Source organism: Onychostoma macrolepis, chromosome 06 (assembly GCF_012432095.1).
Source record: "Onychostoma macrolepis isolate SWU-2019 chromosome 06, ASM1243209v1, whole genome shotgun sequence".
In the NCBI taxonomy this organism is placed as follows: Eukaryota; Metazoa; Chordata; class Actinopteri; order Cypriniformes; family Cyprinidae; genus Onychostoma; species Onychostoma macrolepis.
The window spans coordinates 17,053,547-17,068,546 of NC_081160.1; the positions used below are offsets into that span (position 1 = coordinate 17,053,547).

The 15,000-nt window shown below is 38.7% G+C and overlaps 1 protein-coding gene across 3 annotated transcripts in view; it reads left to right on the forward strand.

Annotated features, from left to right (window-relative positions):
- Positions 1 to 15,000, forward strand: part of lpp (LIM domain containing preferred translocation partner in lipoma) — a 218,761-nt gene that overhangs the window by 49,917 nt on the left and 153,844 nt on the right. The window lies entirely within an intron of this gene.

Here is a 15,000-nt window from a genome sequence, read left to right on the forward strand (position 1 = left end):
TATAGGCATGTGTTTCACATTTGATTTAGTAAATTGACCCATTTCATAACCGTCATGATCCATTTGTAAATGCCACGTCACCACTCATCCAAGCTGTCCAATATTATTTGTTTTATCTTACAGTACATTAGTACTGATTTTAATGGTTGTGTATGAAACCATGACAACTGTCGGAACCAATGGCAAGTTCTCTTACTTTCTTTCCAATTCTCCATAGGGGGGAAAAAATAAAATAAAATAAAATAAAAATCCAACTGTCATTAACTAACCATGTATGCAACAAGGAACCAAAATTGAGTCTTGTGGCATTCTGACTCCATGGCCTTTCAGCAAATATATTTCATTTGAGTTTATGAATGCAATGTGAATGCTGTTGGTTTCCATGTCATAAACACAATTACCAAACTGATTTATGGGACGACAGACTGTTGAAATATATTTTTTTCAATTGTAGGTTTTTTAACCCATAGTATAAATCAGGGAAGTGCTGACAACCAGTAGGAAAATTAATTTAGTGTCATGGCCTCATGACTGTTTGTATGTTCATGGTCACAGTGCAATTTCTCTTCATAATATAGATGCGTGTGCAAGCAATTTCTGTTGAGTGTATTTGTTTAAACTTCCTTTATTGCAAATTTTACCCACTTTAGAAGAACTTAACTATCTGGGTGGACATAAGGATCCTCTCTTTTCACATGACCCTTCATACAGATTTCTACCCACTCACATGCATACTTCCTCTTCTCACATCTCAGCATGGAGAAAGACTGAACTGAGTCATCTGAAAGCACACCAAGCCATAGCAAGAGAAGAGCTCTCTCAGTATTAATAGCAGACGTCTGCTGTGATCCTGCAGTGAGAAGAAACACGCAAATGATGTTCCCGGCCTGGGCTTTAACCCTTTAATGTTTTAATCATTCCAGAAATGAGCGCAGTTGATTTAAAGATCAAGGCTGGAGTTCGCTCTGTACTCCCTTTAGTCAGAACAGGTTGCTATCTAAATCATCTTTCTTCAAGATTAGCATGTCAGTCATTTAGAATGTATAAACTAAACATGCAGATTTCGTTTTGAAGGATCTACAGTACTGTACATGTGGATATAGAAATGAAATGGGAAATCTTATCATGTCAATCATATTTGAAACATCTGTTATTTCTTAATCTTACCAAACCTTTGAGGATGTAATTTACTCTGCAGGATTTTCCACTTTGGAAGCAATACATTTCTAATGGGTTTGTTTTGCAGGTGTTTCTTTTGAAGGTTTATTTGGTTTTGTTCATCACATTCCTTTAAGTTAATCTTTTGGAACTGGAGATGGCACCTTTTCTTAGGGCTGCACGATATTGTAAAGAACTATATGTTATTATTTTTTTGTGAATATATATTTCTAATACATACCTGAATTTTCACCACATGACTTGAAAAGCTCTATTTGAAAATTATTTTGAAATATATTTGAAAAGCTCTGTTTAAAAAAGCAGAGCTTTACTCTGAAGATCTTTTTAGTGCGAACCTTAGTTTTAGGCCATAAACATTTAAAAGTACACCCTTGGGTATACATTTTACAAGAACATGAATAATATTTGAAAATAAAGAAATTATGATGTAAATATTAGTATTGTAATCTTACAGTTGTAAAATCTTCATTTTCAAACATTAAACATCAAACCTGTACTCCCCGCCCGGGGAGCAGTTTGGGGTTCAGTATCTTGCTCAAGAGTCTCACCTCAGTCGTGGTATTAAAGGTGGAAGAGAGCACTGGCCATTCACTCCCCCCACTGACAATTCCCGCCGGACCTGAGATGCGAACCCATGACCTGTGGGTTACAATAGAGGCTGACATTTTTTTTCGGGAATCCCACGGGTCATGGGAATCCCGCGGGATGGGAAACAAAATCGCTACGAATCACGTGATTGGGACAGGACAGGAAAAAATGTCAGCGGGAGTGGGCGGGACCAGGAATAGTAATGATACCCAACTTTATACACAAATATAACTTTTATATAAATAAACTATTAACCGTATATTTTAATTCTGAACTCAATTCTAGTTGCCCTGTCTCTTTATGCTCTCCCCGTTTGCTTTGGCTGGTTAAGTGAATGACGCAGTCCGTGACGGACAGATTGTTAACGGCTGGTCTATGTGGTAATACACTCGGGCAGGACATCCAAACGCTCACCTATCATTCATCGACCTCAAATATGGCTTTTCATCTGAAAGATGTATGTAGTAGCAACTTTACATGGCCGCTCAATATGATGTTAACTTAGATAAATGTGCACTACTGAAGTGTTTGTGTGGAGAGTGGAAGCTGAATAACACGCTCGCTGCAGGACTGGCGCCGGTGCGCTCACTTGCTCTTAAAATCTCCGTAATTTTTGGTCATACAGGTAAAAGTAGCCTAATACATCTTTCGAATCTGTAAAGACTCTACGTTTATTTGTGTGCACTCAGAATAACAACGAAACGTTGCGCTTCTGTAAAGTAATTAAGGCAAACAGGATGCGCTTTCTGCCGTCTAGGTCTCTGTGAGCTTGAGCGAGAAACTTCAAAATTCCGTGTATGAAAAATATATCTATAGAGAGTGAAATGTCTAGGTTACAAGTCCGACTCTCTATCCATTAGTCCACGACTGCCCCTTATAAGTATAAAATAAATATTTCTTTACTATTCTGCTTTTAAAATAAAAAAAGCTGTTAGGTTTTATTCAGAAAGGACATCCCGTAAATTAATACGACTCATCAAGGCTTGTCTAATGCCGTTTTCTGTATGATTGTTAGAATTATATTTTAATGCTCCCATAACGCTCAAGCGATGTCACTTATCCTCCAGTGACCTATCAGTGCTTGTTTATATCTTTCAAATGATCGTTCCCTCATTTGTTTGTGTTTGTTTATGGGTCGAAGATTGCCTTGGGGTCTGTTGAGGTGAACGGCGCTGACATGTGTCAATCTTTAACAGTCACTTTAAGGTGGTAGGCACGAATCGCTAAGATGTTCTATCACACCATTGGCTGTCTCCAAAATCAAAAGCCACTTATTATGCAAGCTGTCCAAATCCATTTGATTCCTTCCTTTGCCAATATGGAGCTGTCACTCTCTATCAAACGCTGATATTTATATTTACCGTTTTACACTGTGAAACTCTGGATCCCTGTCACGGGGGAGCTGAATTGGAGAGTCCCAAAAAACCATGAATCCATAAAGGCACTTGAGAAACATTCTGACAAGCTGTGAAGACGTGAAATTTTTATGGGTTTGATAAACATGTTTTGTTATCAGGGGAATTGAATGCATATTTTTTAAGCAGACATGGAAGAGAGTCGATACTTCAGGCCTGTTTGGAGGTCTCAACCTTTAAAAATCAACATGGGGTAACGTATCTCTTGATGTCCTCGCACGAAACGATCAAATGCCAACATGGCTTAAAAGTGCTCAGCAGGCAGTATGCTAAACATGGCGAGGGTCTGCCTTCATCTAGATTTGCCTGGCGAACGAGCGCCTTTCCGTGTCTGCCGCAGATGGAGGGGGAATTGAGATCTCCTGCATATTAGTGATGCATTGTTTTAATCCCATTTGTAATGCCTATCAAACGGCATGAGCTTTCTCAAACACTAGGCTAATTTGGAAAACAAATCAGTGGTGGCCTTGTCATTTGATTAGTGCTGGTTTTGTTAGGCTTCCTTATTAGCCTAATTAGCTCTTTGTAAGTATGAAATATCTGCCCAGGGGATGTGGCCAGTAGAGAGACTGACCTCCAACACGACGGACCCTGCGCCAGCTAAACGATTCCTAGCAGATGTAGATGCCAACCGCCGACCCTTAGTGTATCTATAAACTTTTTTTTTTTTAACAATCAAGTGACCAGTTATAGCTAAATTAGACATCCAGACAGTGTCCCTCCCCCTATGTCAGATAATGTAAAGAGACAGTTTGAGATTGTTATCTGCAATAAACACTGAATTACAGGTGAGCAGATATAATAGGCAAATGCACTGTAGCCCTAGGTTTCCAGTACATGAAAATCAGCTGGGATAACAGTGACTACAACTGATGGATAACCGTTGTTCTTCATTAATAGCAAAAGCCTGCCCAACAGGTCCAGTCTCACTGTTTTATCTTGTTCCTAAACTGTTTCCTGTCACAGTTCCATTGATGTTGATGTTGGAGATTAGAGGGCCAGACAATAATGCTGTTGGATATCTTCTAAAGTGGGCCTTTAGATAAGGAATAATTGAGCATAAACAATGTATTCTATGTGTTCGGCTTTTGATAGTACTGTATCTGAGGTATCAACAGTAACAAAACTATGCTGATGACAAGAACAATCCCAGTTGACTGAACTTGTAGAATTCAACGAGAAAGTCCTTGTGTGTTGTTAGTCAGTTGTGTTTTCTCTCGCTTTTGTCTCTGCGGGATTTACTGGAGGGATAAAGGTCAGGTAAACTTGATGAAATATTAATAACTCTATCTGCAACCAGTGTTGGCTTCTGCCAGTGTTCAGGAAAATCACCACAACATGCAGCTGGTGAGATGCTGCAAAAAAAACAAAAAACAAACAAAACAAAACTGTAAAAGCTGGGGCCCGTTTCAATAAGGAGGTTCAACCAACTCTGAGTTTAAACTGGAACTGAGAGCTGACTTACTCTGAGATGAACTGAGTTTTCGGTTACAGAACAGCTGAACTGAGTTAGTTTACTCAACTCTAAGTAGGTTGACTCTGAGTTAAGCGTGTGCACTATGACTATGAAAAGTCATGATCAGCGGAGCGCCGGAATTACGATTCACCATGGCAAAAACTCCCGCCAAAAAGACGTCATCGCGTGTACTTCAGTCAATGCGTAACTTTAATTCTTAATAACTGTCAATAACTTAATAACTGTTATAATATCAGAGGTGAAAACTGTAAATTATTGAACTAATATTCATTTCAATGGTATCCCATGGCCACAAAAAAAAAAAAAATGTAAAAGACAGAAAAAAGAAACAAGAACGTAGCAGCAGCTAAAAATGAAGTATAAAAACACAATTCAATCAAGGTAAAGTTTTAAGCATGAAAGGTTCATGGGTGTGGGCTAAATTACTTTACACACATTTGACATTAAATATCATTCAATGTCTATTTCAATGCGCTGCAACTTTTTCCACATAGTCTAACACTCTTTTCACATAATTAAATATTCTCTAATCCAACCCGTTACATTGCTTAATTAATAAACTTAACTACTGACTTGTCGACAGCAAGAAGGCAGAGGGAGAACCTGCACCAGCACCACTGACAGATGAAGAGGAGATGGTCAAGTATTGGAAGATTTCTAAAATCCAAAAGTAAAAAGAATAACTTTTGCTTTTGTACTAGGAAATAAAGATGACCAAAAAATTGTGAATAATTTGTTTATTTAACAGCTGTGGTGATGGTTACGGCTCGTACTACCCCTCCATCTGGCATCCTTCCATTCCATACAGTAATCAGTTTCATTTTCAGAAGGTGAGATGGTGGGGATTATGCTTGTCATCAATGCACCCAACCACACTGGAAATCCTGAAGGAAATTCTGATTATTGGGTTACTTCCAGACGACACAGAAAGATGTTATCAAGTGAACGTCATTTATCAGATTAGCCTAATTTAAATTGATTTTTACACCACTGACTTACAGTCCTGAGAAACCCCTCTTTGACGGATTTGTGCCCAGGAAAAAATTCTCAGAATGAGAGTGAGAGGGATGCACACTTTTCTTAAAATCTGCATACAGCGGACTTATAATGTGTTCTGCATCTCCGATGTTTTAAAGTGCATTTTTCTTATTTTGCAAATTATCTTCTAATGGGGTAAGAAATTAAAAATATTCTTGTTTCCGTTTGCATTAAAGGGATAGTTCACCCAAAAATGAAAATTCTGTCATTTATTCACCCTCAAGTAGTTCCAGACCTGTATGAATGTCTTTGTTCTGCTGAACACAAAGGAAGATATTCTGAAGAATGTGGGAAACAGAGCAGTTCTGGGGCACCATTGACTTCCATAGTATTTTTTTTCCTACTATGGAAGTCAATGGTGCCCCAGAACAGCCTGGTTACAAACTTTCTTCAAAATATCTTCATTTGTGTTCAGCAGAACAAAGAAATTCATACAGGTTTGGAACTACTTGAGGGTGAGTAAATGATGACAGAATTTTCATTTTTGGGTGAACTATCCCTTTAAGATTATTTTTCTTACCATATGGCAGACAATTTTACTTGTTTTATGTAATATGCACTTAAAAGGAAAATCCCCCAGGAAACAAGACTAAATATAGACCATTTTTCATATAAAATGCATATTAAGAATTTGTATTCAGTATACAGTATATTGAGTATTCAGCGTGAATGAATGAATGAATAAGGTATTTCAACTTCCCTAACACTATAAAAAGGGGGAGAGGGAAAGAAACTCCGGGTTTACTGAAGAAAACCTGCTCCTGACCAGGTTAGGTTCACAGAGTAGCTAAGTTACCACGGTAACTGACTCTGAATATAAGTTACCTCCCTTTCAGAAACGGGCTTGACTTACCCTGCTTTCTCGGGTTTGATAAACCTCCCATTTTGAAACAGAAAACCCAGAGTTTCCCTCATTTCAGGGTTAACATACTCAGAGTTTTCACTTAACCTCCTTTCTGAAACGGGCCCCTGATGTTTAGGACTCTCTTATTGTTGTTCAGATGTTTTGATCTGCATGGAGTGGGTTGCTCTTTCATAGGCGCCGACATGTTGTAATCATATGACCAACTGCATCATGCAGTTATTTACTGATGTTTGTAGTATAAGAAAAACAGCTTTAGTGTGAACTGTAAAAAAATAAATAATAATTTTGAGAGATTTTTGTAGACATAAAAATGTTTTATTCAATATATATTGAATAAATTGAATACAGTAGTAACAACAAATTATATTTTATTATATGATATGATTAATATCATGTTTTTAAATATGATGGTTTCATTCTAAACATGGTGATTATCTCTAATATGGACACCCAACATAATATATGATATTTACCATCTGAATCTAACCATGTCATGTCAACAAATGGAAAAGTCAGCGATCTATTAATTATCATGTTAATTACTGTGTGCCTTTAGCCCCAACAGCAGAGATGCTTTTTACCCAAAATACCATACTTTTACATATTCTTTCGTTATTTAAAACTGTTGCTTTAATTATCTTAAACAAAACTGAAAATTGTTAAGAAGACCTTTGTCTCAAAATATATGCATTAATTTTAGCAATTCTAATTTGTTACTTAAATTTACAACATTAAAAAAAACAAACAAACATATTAGATCAAGTAAAAACAAAGTCATCTTTGCGCTGCTGTGTGCGATCAGACAAATATACACGTTCATCTTGAAAAGCGAATGTTTTGGAAAGCGCTACGCCATGTTTTTGTGCCATCTAGTGGTTTAGATGAAAATAATATCAAAGGCGCCTTTTACCCCGGGGCGCCTTTAGCCCCGTTGTACCATACTATTCAGACAATTAAACTTGAACTAAATCTGTCTGAGTGCAGCTATGTGTTAGTTTTAGTTGTTTGGTAGATGAAAATGGCAGTTGAATATGTAACAAAAAAATGACCGTGTGTATCAAGAGAAAGCTGGACTTTCACTCATGCTCTGACTGTGCAGACCCGTTTAAACTCTGCCATCCACTTCCAATATTAAACTTTCAGCACTTGGAAGTGCTCCAAAGCGGCCGTTTGCTTTTATTAATATGTCAACACGTGGCACGGTGTTAGCCTAGTGGTACTCTCAAATATTTACCCCACACACTCACGAAACATTTTCAGATCTGTAATGCCCACTTGAACTCTTAACAAGGCCATGTTTCCAAACAGAGTAGTGTAGGGATGAGGCGATCCCTCGTCTGTGTAATGCTGCATTAGCCCGCTCAACCGTTCTACCAGCTGTGGAAAGCAGAGAGCTAAGTGGGCTCGGCCGGGTCTTGAGCACAGATGGGGACCTTTAATTTTTAAAGCTGTTATTCGTGTTGCTGAGCTCTCTGCGTATTGTGTCACGGTTGCATATGAGTGCTAATTCAGCCCTGCATCTCGCTCCTACCTTCCCTGCTGTATTCACTCAATACACAGAGAGAAGAAACATCAGCGGCCCTTCTCTGACCTCAGATGGCTTCTGCTGTGAGAGCGTTTATGGTTTGATATGATGAGAATTGGTCAGATTCAAATTCCTGATGCATAAGTGGATCAGTTTCACACAGACCATTACTGTTTTTATGTAATACATTTAGTCTGTCTGTCCTCCATTCATTCCAATCAAACACCTCATCTTTCCATCAATCCATCACTTTTAAATAATTTTTCCATCCCAAACCAACATCTCAACCCTCCCTCCATCCATCCATCCATCTGTCCATCCCATTCAAACACCTCATTCATCCTCCATCCATCCATCCCATTTACACCTAATTCATCTTCCACCTCATTCATACTCTCCATTCATCCATCCATCACATGGAGGGATGAGGTGTTGGATTTCAAACTACTTATCTATCCATGTCCACCTCACCCTCCACCTTTTCATCCATCCATCCATCCATCCATCCATCCATCCAATCCTCCCATCCCTCCCATCCCTCCCATCCATCCCATCCATCCCATCCATACCAAACTCTTTATCCAACTGTAATGTTATTCGGAATTGTCTCCATACCTTAGTTTCCTGTTTGTCTCTGTTTTAAACTTTTTCTTTTTTTTTTAAACTTATGTTTGATTTGTTACAAAAAATCTGTAAGATATACAGTGGGGAAAATAATTATTTGATCCCCTGCTGATTTTGTAAGTTTTCCCACTTAGAAAAAAAAGAAGGGTTTATCATTTTTATGGTAGGTTTATTTTAACTGATAGAGACAGAATATCAAACAAAAAATCCGGCAAAAATCAGCATACAAATGTTAAAGATTTACATTTTAGTAAGTCAAATAAGTATTTGATACCCAAGCAAAACACGACTTGATGCAGAAACCCTTGTTGGTAAGCACAGAGGTAAGATGTTTCTTGTAGCTGGTCACCAGGTTTAAGGTCAGGAGACTGGCTAGGCCACTCCATGACCTTAATGTGCTTCTTCTTGAGCCACTCCTTTATTGCCCTGGTGGTATGTTTCGGGTCACTGTCATGCTGGAAGACCCATCCATGACCCATCTTCAGTGTTCTGGCTGAGGTTCTCGTCCAAGATTTTACAGTACATACCCGTCCATTTGCCCCTCAATGTGGTAAAGTCGTCCTGTCCCCTTAGCAGAAAAACAGCCCCAAAGCATAATGTTTCCACCTCCGTGCTTGACTGTAGGGATGGTGTTCTTGGGGTGATAGTCAGCATTTCTCTTCCTCCAAACACGATGAGTCGAGTTGATGCCAAAGAGCTCAATTTTGGTCTCATCTGACCACAGCACATTCTCCCAAGACTTCTCTGAATCATTTCGATTTTCATTGACAAACTTCAGACATGCCTGTATGTGTGACTTCTTGAGCAGAAGGACTTTGCGGGCACTGCAGGATTTCAATCCATTGTGGCGTAGAGTATTAACAATGTTTTGCTTGGTGATTGTGGTCCCAACTGTCTTGAGATCATTAACAAGCTCCTCCCGTGTAGTTCAGGGCTGATCCCTCACCATTCTCATGATCATCCTTACCCCATGAGGCAAGATCTTGCATGGAGCTCCAGACCAAGGCCGATTGATGGTTGTTTTGTATTTCTTCCATTTCCGATTAATCGCACCAACAGTTGTCTCCTTCTCACCAAGATTCTTGCTGATGGTCTTGTAGCCCATTCCAGCCTTGTGCATGTCTACAATCTTGTCCCTGATGTCCTTTGACAGCTCTTTGGTCTTGCCCATGGTAGTGGAGAGGTTGGAATGGAAGATACAGATTCTATGGACAGGAGTCTTTTATACACAAAGCGAGCTGAAATTAGGAGTATCTTCTTAAAATGACAGGAATAATCTGTGTTCCACATATGCACATAACCAATCTGTGGGAGCCAAAAATGAAGCGTTAGCGTTAGTTCTGGCAGGTCACGTGAGTCAAGCTTGCATCAGCTGATTCTCAGCTGATCGTATCTACCTATAGGAATACAACACCTATCGCGGCATTCCTATATAAATTCTATTCCGTATCAATCAGCAGCTTTTTCCGCTTGCTCAGGAGCAAATCAGACGGCGAATTCCATCTCTATGGGAAAGCTTTAAGTCAGGAATTTTCAGGGGTTTGTTTCCCACGGAGTTCTCACTAGATTCAACAAGTTGTGAACTTGAACGCGAATTCGCTGCGATTGATATAAGCTGATAGACTCAGAAGTGACCTGAGCAAGCACTGCTTCTCATAACGATATATCATTGACATAGACTCTTTGCCTGCAATGCCCGAAATTCATCGCTGAAGTTGTGCTAATGTGACTGCATCGACAACACTTTTACACGAGATCTGCTTTCCCCGCTGGAAGAAGCAAAGATATCAAGGAGGGTTAAAGCATCCACGTAAAAACTGAACATTTCACCCTTTATTCATCTCTGAATGTCTTCACGAAGCTAAGCTAAGTTCTTATTTCGTTCTCATTACCTTATGCTATGTTGGCAATTATGCTATCGTCAAATATTGCTCGTTGTTAAGGCAGTTGTTCAGTAACATGTTTGTTTGCTAGGCATGATGTTGCTTTAGGCTCATTGGTTGTATTTTGTCACGCTGGTAACATTACCCAGTAAACCTACCACAGCGAGGCTTGTTTTTTATATGCTGTTTAAGGCTGTCTGATATGAAACAGGTTGCTGCTTAAGACTCATCTAGTATTGGGAATTCTGTTTCATTAAACTTATCCTATTTTTATTTCTATTTGATCTGCTGTTGCTTTAATCAGTGTACCTGTAACGTGCTTGATATTTAATGGGCAGTATGTAGATTTTTCTACCAAAGGTTATTAATGCTAACCACTATCTGGATAAGGGCAACATGCTGTTGCCTAAACGTCGGGTATTGACCATATGCTGTACTGCACTAAAGGGGCATGCTGCTCTTCTCAGCTGCTGATTAAAGAAGAGCACCCCTTCGCTGCTTCTCTTCTTCTTAGAGGGCATGCTGCCGCAGTCTACGTTATTTCAGAAGGTCTTTGCTTTAAAGCTGTTAGGGTATTGGGATTTTGCTTGCTTTTAGGGCTTATCTAGTGCTCGGTATCATGTTTGTTGCTAGACCTGCTTGTTTCTTTAAGCTATTGGTTATACTGCAAGTACTGGTACTTGGTAAATTTGCAACAGCAAGAAGCTAATATTTAACCTGTTGTTTAGGCCATCTGATTGTTCTTGAAATATGCTTTCTGCTTATGGCTCATCTAGGTATTGGGACTGCTATTTCCTTAAGTTTCTCTGACTACTGCAACATGCTGTGATTTAAGCAAGCATCATGCTTGTTGCAAGCTATCAAGTGCATTGGTAAGGATTTCTGTCTTCACTCACGTGGGTTGTCAGATTGAAGACACGTAACATAACGAGCACAATGTCAATGGGAGACGACAACCTGTAAACTGATGAGTTGATTTGAGTTATTATATGCTGTTTCTATAGAGTTTTTAAATGGATGCTGATGCTTTTAGGCCAGGTAGGATATGCGATCTCTCTGAACCGTTCATTGCTCGCTTCTATGGCTGCAGTACGTGTGTTTGCTGCAAATTAGGCTGCCAATTTTAGTGAGTCAATTAGCTGTAAATTTTTCTGCATCTTTTTCAGGTATTGCATAAAAGGGCTTGCTGCTCTTCTTAGCTGCTTATTAAGAAGAGCATCCCTTCGCTGCTACTCTCTTCCGGTAACGGGCTTGCTGCTCTTCTCAGCTGCTTATAAAGAAAAGCACCCCTTCACTGCCTTCTCCGTAAGGGGCGGCTGCCCCAGTCTCTGCTATTTCAGAAGGATATGCTTCTTTCAGAATGCCATCAGTTGTGGTTTGGGCGGTTCTGGCCTATCGTTGTGTCGGGGGGTTCGGGCCTATCGTTTGTGTTGGGGGGGTTATTATTGTTGCTCTCCCTGCTCATTCATGACAGGCTGCATGGATGGGCAGGGAGTTTTTGCACAGAACAGAACCATACCGCCAAACCAAAACTTTATGCTAAGTATCTTTTGACGATAGTGGTCCTGACAGAAATGAAGCGTTAGCGTTAGTTCTGGCAGGTCACGTGAGTCAAGCTTGCATCAGCTGATTCTCAGCTGATCGTATCTACCTATAGGAATACAACACCTATCGCGACATTCCTATATAAGCTCTATTCCGTATCAATCAGCAGCTTTTTCCGCTTGCTCAGGAGCAAATCACCCTCTTCCATCCCCAACTCCTCCTTTCGCAGTCAGGACTTGTCTTTCTGATATTCCTGCTGAATCAGACTTAAATACACTAAATACACTTAAATATCATTAAGTACATTAATGATATCTGCTTTGTTCTGTTTTGTTTACCCTAGGGGGGTTATTATTGTTGCTCTCCCTGCTCATTCATGACAGGCTGCATGGATGGGCAGGGAGTTTTTGCACAGAACAGAACCATACCGCCAAACCAAAACTTTATGCTAAGTATCTATCTTTTGACGATAGTGGTCTTGACAGAATTCCTGCTGGTTGGTAGGGGATCAAATACTTTTTTGACTTACTAAAGTATAAATTTTTTTTTTACATTTGTATGCTGCTTTTTTCTGGATTTTTTTGTTTGATATTCTGTCTCTATCAGTTAAAATAAACCTACCATAAAAATGATAAACCATTTTTTTTTTAAGTGGGCAAACTTACAAAATCAGCAGGGGATCAAATAATTATTTTCCCCACTGTATGCTTAAATTTAACAAAACATTTACCAATGGGATAAGAAAAAAATATTTATATATATTGTTATAACAAGTCTCTAAAATAATTTGAGCTAACAAACAACTTTGCTTTAAAAGTAAATATTGTTTCTTTTTCTTTTTGGTAATATCTGTATCCATATAGATAGATTAACAACTTTTTTTATTTATTTTTTATTTTTTGCAGTGTCTGTGTAAAGAGTCCTCATTCCATCATCTGTCCTTTTGAGACACAGGAAGCGTGTGTGTGTGTGTGTGTGTGTGTGTGTGTGTGTGACTTTTTTGTCATGTCAGAGTGCAGTGTGGTGTCTTGTTTATTCTCAAGTGTCTGCTGCGTTGTTTACGTGTCACTTGAACCTTCAGATCAGGGCCAGCTTTCAGTGTCTCTTGCAACACATGACCTGCCATGTCATTGCTTGACAACACAGCAAAGCCTGACAAATTGTCACAGGCTATTAAGATGGCTTCCATGGAAATAACAGCACCAGGAGATGAAGATGATAAAATGAGATTTGTGTTCTACCTGAAATGTCATCCTGTGTGGTCTTCATGTTCTGATCACCCTTAGAAAAGCCCTTTCATATCACATTGTTTTCAGATTCCTTTCACATTCATATGCTCACACACTTGCTCACAGGCCTGCTGAGTATTTGTAAGTGTCACTGTGAAGTCTGGCAGTGGGAAGGTGGCAGTAACTCAAGCTCATGTCTACAAACACATGGACTTAGCTGTTTGATTAGTCAGCGAGCGGATGCTTTATTTCTCCACTGTCTCCCTTAGGACAGCTGACCACTTCAACAGTAAATGTATCTTTTACCTGACAAAAAAGTACTGTGACTGTAATGGTATTAATGGTAATTATGATACTAAGCTAGTGAATGATTAATATATTCATGTGTTATGGTATTGTAAAATCAGTACTGAAGTTTGTTACAATATTTATAATATTTACCTTTTTTTCTGAAGTTCTGATAATTCAAATGTTTGGGATCTATATAAGTCTGCATACTCAGCAAAGCTGCATTTATTTGATGAAAATTAGTATACAGTATACAACAGTAATATTCTTACAATTTAAATAACTTTTCTATTTTAACATATTTTAAAGTTTAATTTATGCTTCTAATGGCAAAGCTGAATTTTCAGCAGCCATTACTCTAATTTGCTGATTTGGTGCTCCAATAACATTTCTTGCTATTATCAATATTGAAAACAGTTGTGCTGCTAAATATCTTTGTGGAAACTATAAGCATTCATTTGGATTTTTAAATAAAATTGATTTTTGACTAATTTAATGCATTCTGTTTGAAAAAATAATATACAGTGTATATATATATTATATTGTATTATTTATATATATATATATATATATATATATATATATATATACACACACACCTTTTAACTGAACTATTTATTTTATTTTTTTTAAATATTCACACACACACACACACACACACACACACACACACACACACACACACATGTATACAATAATTACAGGTTTATCCTAGGATTACAGCACATTTTTAGTTCTAGTTATGACTTTTATTTTGCTCCTCTTGCTTTTACAAAACACAGCAGAAAGGAAGGACCCTTTGTACCTCTTCCCACTGACATCCTGTGTCTCTATTGGACTATAGTCTCTTTGATCCACGTTGATCCCCTGCTCACTGTTTTCTTTCTCACTGAAGAGGTCGTGGTTGAGGTTAAGCTGTGCTTTATTCTTTTCACATACACTCTCCAGGCATTATAATAGAGTCAGCAGCAGAGGTCAAGAAATATAACACACCTTTGAGTATTTGTGAAGAAACGTGCTGCATAGATTCCCGTAGTGCATAGCGTCTGCTGTGAAATCTTCTTTTTCAACCTTTACCAGAAAGTTCAGGTGTGTTAGAACCGTTACTGTGTGATAATGTCCCCTGTCCTTGTGCTGTTCCCTTTTTACGGCCTTTGATAGCTGTTTGTGAGCAGAATGAATGGAAATGGAGAGCTCTGACACAGAAGGATCAATGAGGAAGCTTGGTAAAGAAGTTCTGCCGTGTGGTGCGGCTAGACGATATTAGAACACAATTGTGTGTGGGCTCTTTTGGCTCGTCTCTGGAGGGAAAACGTAAAGCCTGCATCAGTCAGAAGCAGCCAA